Source organism: Quercus suber, unplaced genomic scaffold (genome assembly GCF_002906115.3).
Source record: "Quercus suber isolate HL8 unplaced genomic scaffold, Cork oak 2.0 scaffold_743, whole genome shotgun sequence".
In the NCBI taxonomy this organism is placed as follows: domain Eukaryota; kingdom Viridiplantae; phylum Streptophyta; class Magnoliopsida; order Fagales; family Fagaceae; genus Quercus; species Quercus suber.
In genome coordinates, this window is record NW_027070181.1 from 163162 (window position 1) to 176405 (window position 13244).

The 13244-nt window shown below is 35.9% G+C and overlaps 1 pseudogene; it reads left to right on the forward strand.

The window, feature by feature from the left end:
- Nucleotides 1–4711: 4711 nt before the first annotated feature.
- LOC136064709 (arogenate dehydratase 3-like) lies at nucleotides 4712–12000 on the forward strand (annotated as a pseudogene).
- The last annotated feature ends 1244 nt before the right edge of the window (nucleotides 12001–13244 follow it).

The following is a 13244-nucleotide window of genomic DNA, read 5'->3' on the forward strand; positions in this document are numbered from 1 at the left end:
CAAACTAAATTGCAAATTAATTGATGAGTTTCTCTATTTTTAGAATTTTGGAAGCTGCATGCTATAGCTACTGCTCAATAAATTGGACTAATGTAATTAAATGGATAACTCATGCATAGCATACAACTATGCTATAACTTAAATATTCCATAGTCTATAGATATGTAATGTGTATTGGACTAGTGGGTACAAAGGGGCACTAAACTTTTTGATTTTGATAATTTTATTTTTAATTTTCTTGGTTGAGGCAATAATGCAATTGCTCTTAATATGTTTGTGAAAATTCAAGTGGCTCTGATATGAATGCCATGAATTCTACAACTAGTATGCAAAATATGTGTTTCTCTATTTTTTAGAATTTTGCAAGCGGTTTAGTATTTTGGAAGCTGCATGTTATAGCTACTGCTCAATAAACAGGATAATGCATAAGTTCGACTAATGCTGTGGATAGTATACATAGTATAGCATTGATTTTTGCCAATTGTAATTTTTTTTAATCTAAAACTATGTAATTAAGTGGATAACTCGTGTAACTAAGTCCATCATTTTCTTGGTTCATAGCTTTTTGATTTGGATAAATTGTTTAGTTTTTTGGGGAAGGGGCACATGAAGGACAATAGATATTTAAGTGCTCATTCCACCTAGGGCCCAATTTATGTTCATTCCAAGTTATTTTATGAATAGTATCAAAAAGTGCAATAGGGTCCATGAATAGTACAAATACAAAGAGATCTATGAATAGTATCAAAAAGTGCAGTAGGGCGCATGAATAGTAGCAAAATAAGCTGAATAGTAAAATAAGCTGGTTTTTTCCCGTTTGGGATCTGCTTATTTTGCTGAAACTGAAAACTTTTTACTGAAAGTAAAGTAGATAAAGGTAAAAATTAGCTAAAATAGTATAGTGAGACCCATGACTAATACCAAAAAGTGCAGTGAGACCCATAAATAGTAGCAAAAATAAGCTGAATAGTAAAATAAGTTGACAAAAATAATCTTTGTCAAACGTACTATAAGTTGGAGCCAAATGGACACCTAAAACGAAATTGACAACATTGACGCGGATGTGTTATTTTTTAGTGTAATGATATAGACACAAATTATTTTATAAACATTTTACAAACGGTTGATGTGACATACATCATCTCTGCTTTTTAAAAACTAAAATGCCACATTAGATATTAACAAAGAAAATTAAAAGAAAAACTCAAATCATAGCTAACTTCTAAACCCTCTCTCTACGCCTCCTCAAACGTACGGCAGATGACATGGAGACTCCATTCTGATGGCGGCACTGGTAGCAATGGGATTGCAACACTGTTCTCAGCCATAGTTCCGGCAGCTTTTGCAACGATTCCGGCAAGTTCTGTGGTGGCAGTGTTAGTGTGGAGAAATTACGGTGAGTCAACTAGCGACAAGTTGTGCAACGATTTGGGGTTAAAGACCGAAGAGTCGTCATTCTGTCGCGAGGCAGAGGAGAAGCAACACCATAAGTTATGCTAGAATTCTAATTTGGGGTTCTATCACAGGGCAAAGAAGTAAAGAAGTTTGAGCCAAGCTGCAGCAAAGTTTCGTCATGAGGCAAAGAAGTCTAAGGTGAGCTGCAACGAAGTTCCATCGTGAGGCTGCGGTGAGCACAGTCATTCCGTCGTGAGGTAAAGACGTTTGAGGCCAGGGTTTTAGAACTCTTGGTTTTCTTTTAGATGGTGTCTAATACATTTATTTAGGATTAAGGGTCTGTTTAGATACCGTTTATTTTGCTGAAAATTGAAAACTGAAAACATTGTAGCAAAATAATTTTTAAATGTGTGAATAGTGTCATGGAACCCATTTTTAATGAAAGTTTTGTTGAAAAAAAATGTTTGTGGGTCCCGTGAAAAATGTACAGATCCATTGACAGACACATTCCAGTGGAGGTAGAAGCTTGTCAAAGAGGTAATGGGTCCTGTGCACTGTGCACGGGACCCACTGACAGACAACATCCCATATGATGGAGCGCTTCTCAATAAATAAATAAATAAATAAAAAAGGAAAACGCAAACGCAAACGCAAACGCACAAGTAGAGACGCAATCCAAACTCATACTAAGGGTCTGTTTAGATACCGTTTATTGCTGAAAACTGAAAACTTATTGATAAAAACACTATAACAAAATAATTTTTAAATGTGTGAATAGTGCCATAAGACCTAGTTTTAAAGCAAAATTTGCTGAATTTTGTACTTGCGAGTCTCGTGAACAATGCACGGGATCCAGGGAAAAAATGCCAAGCGTAGACGTCCCCTGTTTTCAATGCAATCCAAACTCAACTTAATTCTGTTTTGGGTGGGTTTCTTTTTTGTTATTTTAATTTTCTTTGTTAACATTGATGTGGCATTTTAGTTATAAAAAATCCTGAGTGGAGCTTGCCACATCAACAGTTTGTAAAATATTTATGGAATAGTTTGTGTCTGTAACATTATTGCCAAGTCTATAACTTGAATTGCTTTTTGTGCATGTGTACCAGTGGCTTGTGCAATGTGCACAACACTTTCCAAGAGTTTATATTCATTATTTAGTGTTTATGTTCTGTTGTCTCTGATTGCGTAAATGGTTTAGGTCTTGGTTAGGTATATTTCATTGATGGGATAATTACAGATTACCCACATGTGGTTTAGCCCGAATTTAACTTATCCATCCGTGGTTTTATTTTTGACACTTTACCCACCTGAGTTTACTTTAAAAAAGAGGGGTAAATAAGTCTTTTTACTCTCATTTTATGTCTCTCTCATCCCCAAACAAGAAAAACAAAAAAAGCAAAAGAAAACAAGATCAAAATGGGCTATTTTAAACCCAAGAATATGCATCTCTTAAAACATGGCTCAAATTAAAAAAAAAATTCAAACCCAGAACACAAGAAGACCACCATAATCACCTTCATCATGAAAGCCAGCCTGCAAAACAAACAAAAAAAAAATCCCAGTTTTGAAGAACGTTCACTATATTTATGACTCTCTGTGGCCTACAAAGGAAAGGGTACAATGACAATGAACTCAAAATACCAAGTTAGGTGTGCAATGCTATCACATCACCAGAAGTTCCATACTTATTAGGAATCAACAACTCTACATTGACATCTTAATGAGCCATTCTCCTAGGATTAATTTCATTTGCCGCATCATATGTGTCGCTAAAATCAGCAAACCCAGGATTACATGTTTACTACTTTCTTCCTGTTTTGAACATTGTCATTAATTTCACATATCAAAAGGAATAAAAAAAAAAAAAAAAAAAAAAAAAAAAAAGCAAAAGAAAACAAGATCAAAATGGGCTATTTTGAACCGAAGAATATGCATCTCTTAAAACATGGCTCAAATTAAAAAAATTTCAAACCCAGAACACAAGAAGACCACCATAATCACCTTCATCATGAAAGCCAGCCTGCAAAACAAACCAAAAAAATCCCAGTTTTGAAGAACGTTCACTATATTTATGACTCTCTGTGGCCTACAAAGGAAAGGGTACAATGACAATGAACTCAAAATACCAAGTTAGGTGTGCAATGCTATCACATCACCAGAAGTTCCATACTTATTAGGAATCAACAACTTTACATTGACATCTTAATGAGCCATTCTCCTAGGATTAATTTCATTTGCCGCATCATATGTGTCGCTAAAATCAGCAAACCCAGGATTACATGTTTACTACTTTCTTCCTGTTTTGAACATTGTCATTAATTTCACATATCAAAAGGAATTACTGAAACAAATTCAAACTTCTGGATGGAATTATTGAAATAAATACAGCCATTTTCTTATAAATAAATAAAAAATACCCATCTTTCTTTTTTCCCCATTTGATAAATAAAATTGATCATCCAACACAATGGTCAGCTAAAAAAACAAAAATAACCCAAAAAAACAAAGAGAGAATAAGGAAATACCAGTAAGCAGTGAAGTTAGAAAATCCAAGGGGAGTGACCATAACACCAATTGCCGCAGCTGCAAATCCACATTGCCCCAACTCAACGCTAACCCACACAGTGCAAGTTGCTGATTTTGTGGTACATCTTTCAGTTCAGATGTTCTTGACTATATCACAATTATTGATATGCTAAGATGTTCATATTGTATGTACTCATGATTTTCAAGTAAATTAGTAGATCTACCTCATGTGGATGGGAGTGTGTTTTGGGAGAGAGGAGTATTTGATCTGTTTTGGGTTTTGTTTTTAATAAAAAAAAATGTGTTAGAGTAACGTATGAAAGGGAGGTAAGTAACGGAGTGAAGCACGGGTGGGTAAAGTGTCAAAAATGAAACCACGGGTGAGTAAGTTAAATTCGGGCTAAACCACAAGTAAGTAATTTGTAATTATCCCTTCATTGATTTTCTAGCTCTTTGACCCTACCATAAGATCCACTGCCAATTGCCCCACGTTTCCAATTGAAAACGGTAGCTTTAACATATTCATTCAACAAATTATATGTTAGTAAAAGTTAAACGGGTAAAACAAGATTCTTAGTAAATAAAAGGAAAAAAATGCAAAACTGACCTTTTAACTTTCACTCTTTTTCATTTCAGTCCTCTAACTTTCAGTTTTGTCAATTCAGTCCTCTAACTTTTAATTTTTGTCAATGTAGGATTCCATTAAAGTTATAGGCTGCCGTCGTTTTCCCTTTTTTTTTTTTTGAAATTAAAAGAATAAAAAATCTGTAAAAAAAAAAAAAAAAAAAAAAACAACAACAACAACAACAACGACAACGACAACAACAGGCCGTCGACGAAGCCGTCAACTATTACAGACCTGTTGCTGGCTCCGATGCATGGGTCGCAGCTCTGGGTTGCTTACCAAGGTGTTCCCAGCACGTACTCTGAAGCCGCAACCAGAAAAGCTTACCCGAACTGTGAAGCCATTTCTTGTGACCAGTTCGAAATGGCTTTCCAAGCCATTGAGCTTTGGATTGCCAATCGAGTTGTGCTCCTAATCGAAACTCCCACTTGCACTCATTCACAACAACTACAACCTCTCGCACCAGCCCCATGTCGGCGAGGTCCAATTACCAGTACACACTGCCTCTTGGCTTTACCAGGGTCCGAAAGAGTACTTGACCGATTCATCTCACACCCACAAGCCTTAGCTCAGGTGAACTTACCCTCATGAAACTCGGCCTCAACATCGCACGTGAGGCAGTCTATGACACGCCGAGGGACAAGTTCATCGCTGCAACAACCTCCGGATAGCCACACACGCTACCACGGGTCTCTACGAGATGAAATCTCGCCGACGAAATCTAGGATGACTCAAGCAACGTGACTCGGTTCGTCATGCTGGCTCGAGAGCCCATAATGCCTCGCACCGACCGCCCATTCAAGATGAGCAATGTGTTATACACGACAAGGGGACCTCGGTCCTTTCAGGTCCTTGCAGGTTTGCGTTCAAGAACATCAACCTGACGAAGATCAAGTCGAGGCCACAAATCACACACCTTAATTCGAAATTAAAAAAAAAAAAAAAAAAAAAAAAAAAAAAAAAAAAAAGGAAAACTAAGTACATTAATGGTAGCCATAACTGTGATTTAACAAATCCTGCATTGACAAAATTGGAAGTTAGGGACTGAATTAACAAAACTAAAAGTTAGAGGACTAAAATGAAAAATAGTGAAAGTTAGAGGGTCAGTTTTGCATTTTTTGCCTAAATAAAATATCAACATCTTTTTAAAATATATATTATACACACAAATGGAACACTGTCATGAGATCGTGAGGTGCTCGTCTTCTTCAACAACAAATTCTTTTTTATAGAGCAAACACACTCATTAGTAACAGTTGAGAGAGATTGGGAATGACTCTTTATAAGTTCTTGGAGAAGAAGCTATGGGCTTTGGCCTAAAGCAGGGTTAACTTGGTTTAGAAATTAAGGGGCTTGTCTTCTTGGACTTGAATTTATTTAAGAAATTGATTGACTTTTTTTCAACCAAAAAATATATATATATATATATATTGTGGCCTATAAAGCAATGGAAGGGACTCGGTTAGCCTTGTGGCTCCAACTTAGTGGGTGAGGTTGAACACTTCCCTGGAAATCAAGTGGGAAGTCTTCTTGGTCTTGGGTGCCATTGGAGAAGGTGAGAGAATTTAAGAGAGAAGAGGATTATCCGATTATGAGAGAGTGGGGAATGAAGAAAGTGCAAAGATTTTTGTAGGAAGAGGGAGGAAGTTCAAGAGTTGTAGAGAAAATGAAAAGATGAAGAAGACAAAGAAATAAAAAGAAAAAAGAAACAGTTGGTAACCATTGAGGAAAAATGAAGAGGCGAGAAAGGCCCCCTATGGCTAAACTACATGTAATATAGGCCCCCCACTAAACTACATGTAGATATCGTATTTTGTCCACCATCAATCATGTTGGACCCCTTAAAATCCAAAAATATCAACTTTTCACTATGGGACCGCAGAAACATCTAGATTGACAAGGCACAACTCGTTTGGACATCAGAGCCCTCAAAATACATTTTTAATTCAAAATGACCAAAATATCCCTAGTCAATCTTGGGTTGATTGAAAGTCAAAGTTAGTCAAAATCACTCCAAAACCACTTTTTTCATGTTTTAGAATCAAACCCAAGCTATTCGAAGATTTTAGTCACGTTTGACCAAGTTTGACCTAGAGTTGACTCTCGAAGGCCCTAGAAACTGTAATTTTGATCCAACTGTCAGAACGGGTTGAAACTAGCGCCACTACAAAGATTATTGAATTTCCTTCCCAACGGCTATTCATGGGTCGAAATCATAGTTAAACCAGTTGAGATATCTTAAAAATTATGCCAGGCGTGTCAACTTGCTTCCCAAGGCCATAACTTTTGATCCGACCATTGGAAGTTCATTTTCTTTAGTGTTCTGGAAACTAGACATCCATACATTTCCATGGACACCAAGATCATCTCAATCATAGTCTAAGAAAGCCCTCAAATACACATCATGATGTAACGCATAACGTTAGGGAGTTACGCGACAACACAATTAGTGATCCCTTAATTTCTCCATGTACTTAGCGAAATCTTAACTCCTCAAATTATGAGATAGCTTTCATGACAAAAACTTTTGACACTAGAGTTAATGATAAAGATTCGTTGCTGATCAAATCCATCCCACCTTATACCTTGGCTCCATCAGACTTTAATTTCGTTAATACCCCTACTTAACATGTGTCACGTGAGATGCATGAGACACTTCTGTCAAGCTCCCCATAGAAACAACATACACAAAAACATGGACTTGAATAGTCAAGCCACGCACAAGTGATAGCGCTCAAGTAAAAATAGGAAATGTAGGTGGATGCAAAAGGTTTCTTTCCTAAGTGGTTGATCACTCATAATTAACTTGTAAGAAAGAAGCAGTTTTTGAGGAGTGATGAAGTTTTATCTCTTTCAATGGCGAAGGCTGGAATCCAGTCTTGCCAAGAATCATCATTATCTTAGTGTCTAACTGTTGCGAGCTTGGAACCTACGTACAAGAAAGGAGCTTGGAGATATAATCCAGGCAAAAGATCCTTCTATTGTGTTTATAGCTGAAACATTAACCTATTAAGTAAGGCTAGATACAGTTTTATGCAACATTGATTTTGATCATAAGTGGATGGTTCCTAGAGAAGGGCGTGGTGGTGGACTTGCATTGTTTTGGAAGTCTTCAGTCAACCTCACCATTAAGGATTCATCCAAATACTTTATCAATACTTGTATTGACAAAAATTTTGACAATGCTTGGCGATTCACTGGTTTTTATGGGGAACCAGAGACTTTGAGATGGATTGAGGCATGGGATAGTCTTTAAAGATTGAAACACGCCTTGGATATTCCTTGATTGTGTGCCGAAGATTTTAATGAGCTGGTGAGACAAGATGAAAAATTAGGAGGAGCATTACGCAATTACCAATAGATGCAATTGTTTAGAGATGCTATAGACAAATGTGGGTTTATGGACCTTGGCTTTATTGGGCCAAAATTTAAGTGGAGCAAACATTTTGAGAATGGGCATTCTATATGGGAGAGACTTGATAGAGGTTCGACTACTAATAATTGGTTCCTAAAGTTTCTAGGTACACAGGTTCATCATCTTCATTGTGATTCTTTGGATCACTCTCCCCTATTAATAAATCTTTCAGGTCTTGATCATCCGCCAAGGAAAAAAAAAATTTTGATTCGAAGAAATGTACTTGTCCGATTCTCGTTGTTTTGAGATAATGGAAGCTTTCATGGAACTTGGGAATGCATGAATTGGGAGATAACACTATCTTGAAAGACCTCTCATGGTAAAACCTGAATGTTTTTGGAAATGTTAGGAAGGAACTAGAGAAGAAAAAAAATTCTATTGATACAAGCAAAAATGGAAGATTTTATTAGCGGCTCAAACTGCAAGATTAGAGAGTTGAAAGCTAAGACAAATTTCCTCCTTCACAGAGAAGCCCAATTCTAGAGCCAAAGATCTCGAGTACTTAGGTTGAAAGGTGGAGACAACAACACAAAATTCTTCCATAGCAAGGCCACAAAACGACATAGAAAATATTCCATTGGAGGCATTTTTGATGATAATGATTGTTGGAATGAACAACTAGATGGTATTGCTTTGGTCTTGCTAAAATACTATCAGGATCTCTTTTCTATTACCAACCCGGAATCATCCACAGCCACTCTCACCCATGTCCCCCATGTGATTACTGAAGACATGAATAATATGCTAACAAAAGATATATATATATATATATATATATATCTCACTCTCACTAGTATAGTGGTTTGGCTGTCTTTAAGACATTCACTACAAGAGATCATGAATATGGTAAAATCTAGGTACCGTACCTTAAGTGTTGTTCCTTAAGTTTCTCTTTTAAAATTCGGTCATGTGGCTATAGAACTAAAAAATACATTTCCATCCTATAAAAAAAAATCCACGTAACAAAATCTTAAGAGAGGAACCTAAGAAACACCAAGGAATCTAAGAAACACCACCTAAATACTGTACCTAAGTTTTGCCCTCTTAAATATACATCTTAACCGCTGCAATCGTTCACTACCCCACAACCCCCGGATACAACAACCTATCCACATTCACTGTAAGATTCTTTAGTTTGTTATACACCATAGAGCAAAAGCTCCACCAAAGACACAATTCTTTGTCCAAAAATAATCTCTACAAAAAATATCACTCTATACACATATTCTCCTATAATAGTTGTATATCCACTAAGTATAGGAAATGGGTCTCCACTAAGCTATTTCAACGAATTATCTATAAGTATAACCTCAAAAATTTCAAATAAAAACCCAATTTGACTATCAAAGATGTTATTTTATTAAAAAAAATATTTAAGTTGCACATTATATCAACACAAAAAACAACTAGTCTAACTCATTACATGCTTCTTATGATTTGTGATTCGCAGCAACCTTGAATCGAAATTTATCCAAGGAATTATGGAAAAGATATTGAGTACTAAGTTAAAAAGCACAAGGTTATTTGTTGATAAATACCCTGTTGGAGTATATACTCACGCAAAGGCCATAGAAATGTTGGTAGATATTGAGTGAACTGATTTTCGTACAGTAGGGATTCATGGCCTTGGGGGAATAGGTAAGACTACAATTGCAAAGGCTCTTTATAACAGGATTGTTGATCATTTTGAAAGAAGTAGCTTTTTAGAGAATGTTAAAGAAAAATCTAGGACAATCGATGGCATAATACAACTACAGAAGACACTTCTTTATGAGATCTTGGAAGATAAAGATTTGAAGGTGGACAACATTTCCAAAGGGATCAATGTGATAAAGGAAAGACTTTGTAGTAAAAGGATTCTTTTAATTCTTGATGATGTGGATAAATTGAAACAAATAGAAAACTTGCTTGGAAAATGTAATTGGTTTGCTTCAGGAAGTAGAGTCATTATAACAACAAGAGATGAACACTTGTTAACCATTTTTGGAAAAGTTTGTACAACTTATAAGGTCAAGGAATTAGACAAACATGAAGCTCTTCAACTTTTTGAAAAGCATGCTTTCCTGGGAAACAAACTCGAGAAAGATTATTATGAACTTGCAAACCAAGTTATAAATTATGCCAAAGGCCTTCCCCTAGCTCTTGAAATAATAGGTTCTGATTTTTGTGGAAGATCTAAACTTGAATGGAAAAGTGCATTAGATAAGTATGAAAAAAAATTCCCAATGAAGATATTCAAGAAATACTCAAAATTAGTTATGATGGATTGGAAGGAACCGAACAAGATATTTTTCTTGATATTGCATGTTTCTTCAAAGGATGGCACAAGGATCTTGTTGTAGACATATTAGATGCCTGTGAATAATATCCAAATTCTGGTATTTCAAGACTTGTTAATAAGTCTCGTGTAACTATTGCTCAACATGACACATTTTCAATGCATGACTTGATACAACAAATGGGTAAGGAAATTGTTCGACGTGAATCGCCACAAATCCTCGAAAAACGTAGCAGGTTATGGCATTACAAGGATGCTCATGAAATACTAACTGAAAATAAGGTATAAATTATTTTTTTTCTTCAAATTTGCCTCTTTTTTTGTCACCATTTTTTTAACATTGCATAAAACTCATGTTTATTCGTATCATTGTTTTGAATAAAATTTCAAAATCATTGTATACTTATTTCACTCTATTCTTTATCCAATTAGGGGTCAAACAAAATTCGAGGCATAATGTTGTATTCGCCTAAACCAGTAACAGTATGATTACACAATAAAGCTTTCCAAAGGATAGAAAATCTCAAATTTCTTATAGTTTATAATATAAATATTTGTGAAGCACTTAAATATCTTCCAAATGGGTTAAGGTTTCTTCATTGGGGCAATTATCCTTTTCCTTTGCCATCCAAATATTGTCCTCAAAAACTTGTTGCTCTCGAGATGCTAGGTAGTCACATCAAATTGGAAAAGCTATTCAAGCAGGTATGATTATTATAATATTTATAATTTCATTAAATTTATATTTTTAACTTTGTTGAAACTAAAATTTGATTTTTTTTTCCCAGGATTTCCAGTGTGAAAATTTGAAACGTATCAATCTCGAATCTTGTGAATTTATTAAGAAATTACCAGAATTATGCACCCCAAACTTGGAGATATTGGACCTTTTTGGTTGCGTAAATTTAGTTGAGATTCATGAATCAATTGGATTTCTTGATAAGCTTAAAACATGGAATCTCTCTTATTGCGAAAGGCTTAAAATTCTTCCAAGCAACCTCATGTTGAAATCTCTTATTTCTTTTGATCTTGTTAGATGTTCAAGACTTGAGAAGTTCCCTAATATTCATCCTGAAATGAAATGTTTAAGAGATTTAGATTTGCAAGAGAGTGGTATTAGAGAGTTGCCTTCATCAGTTGGATATCTAGGTGGGCTTACCAAATTATGCCTACGTGATTGCCCAAATCTTAGGGATCTTCCGGACACCATTTATAAATTGCAACAAATTCAGGATTTATCAATTCCTACTACCCGTTTGAGATTTACATGCAATTCTTTTGATAGCATTTCTGGATATGGATTCTTGATGATGGAACATCTAGATCTCAAACACTGTCTAAATCTAAATAAATTAGACTTTTTGATGCAGCCTGATTACTTCCCTGCATTGAAAAGTATATCTCTATCTAGAATCAATATTATTACCATCCCTGAAAGCATAGGTGGATTTCCTAGATTAGGCTCACTTTCTATTCAAAATTGCGAGCAACTACGTGAAATTCTAGGCCTTCCAAAATCGATGAAATGTGTAGATGCAACAGATTGCTTCAAATTGGATCTACAATCATTATTGAGTCAGGTCTATCTCTCAACTTATAAGCAATTTTTTTACTTCCCTAAAAAAAATATAATATACTTTCTACACTGAAGTTTCTTAAATTTTCTAATTGCAAGCAGGTTGAAGTAATTATGGGGATTTTGCCAAATACATCTTGTGAAGGTGCAGGAACCAACCTATTAATAAATACACAGTTATCTGATGACTTTGCATCTAAAACTGAATCAGAAGATCGCATTTCTTGTTTTATTAAAGCACCAGGAGCTGAGATTCCAAAGTGGTGTAATCATTAAAGTGTTGGAAATTACATATCATTCTGGGTTGGTCGCAAATTTCCAAAAATCGCTCGCTGTATTGCTCTTGGACACAATGAGCAACATCAGCATGTTACAGTTTACTTTTACATTAATGGTGGTGGAAATTATGTCTATATGAGTAGAACTTTTGAAGAAAATTCTAGTCATCTATGGTTAGTTCCTTCGTGTCATTCGGTTTTACAGAAGTATTTGGACGACTCATATCCATCCGAACAGAATCATGTTGAGTTTGTATATGAAATCAAACCCAAAAGGTATCATCGTAGACATTGTCCTTCTTATAAGCCAAGACCACAAAATCCTACGGTCATAAAAAGGTGGGGAGTTCATGTAGAATGCATTTGTTGTCCTCAAAAATCTGGTATTTCTTACTTTCCATTTCAAAGTGCTAAGTCTTCCTCAGTCCATGATAACTCCAAGCCCCTGCATTTACTAGCTCTTTTCCCCTCTTCTTGTGCCTCAGATATGGATAGGAGGAATTTCAACAATGAAGGAGATTTGGGATTTCAATAGAAGCAACAAATATTGCGTTTGACACTGCTTGGAGGAGGGACTTTGATCCTGATGAGTTTAAATTGACTTTACCACCAAAAGCGATTTTCTCCCCACAATTACAATATGATGACACCTGCTGGTGTCAAAAAACCAAATATGAGTCTCCGGGGCGTATTTTAGTGAATGCTGGTGGGTCGTCTTTGGTCCCTGAAGGCGATGAGCTCCCACTTTTACTACATCATTCTCCCACTTCTAGTGGCTCAGCTATGGGTCGCGGGTTTTGAGACTTTTGAAGGAATTTCATAATGATTTGAGTTTATCACTAAATGATTCATAATGCAGTAGAACGTCAGCCTCCTCTGGTCCCTGATACAACTAATGGATCTGGTTATCACTTGGGCCAGCCAGATTTGGCAATAGGCTCAACTGTTAGTGGTGTGTTGCATTTGGGTTTGTCTTCGATGGCCCCTGACTTTGTAAATGATGACTCTGATTTCAATGTGTCCACCGTCGAAGAATATGAGGATACCTTGATCAAACTTCAAACGATTATGCCTTTCTTCTATCCTTTGATTCCCATCTCTCCAATTCCAATTAAGCACCCTTCACTTGTAAGTATTACAACTCCAAACCC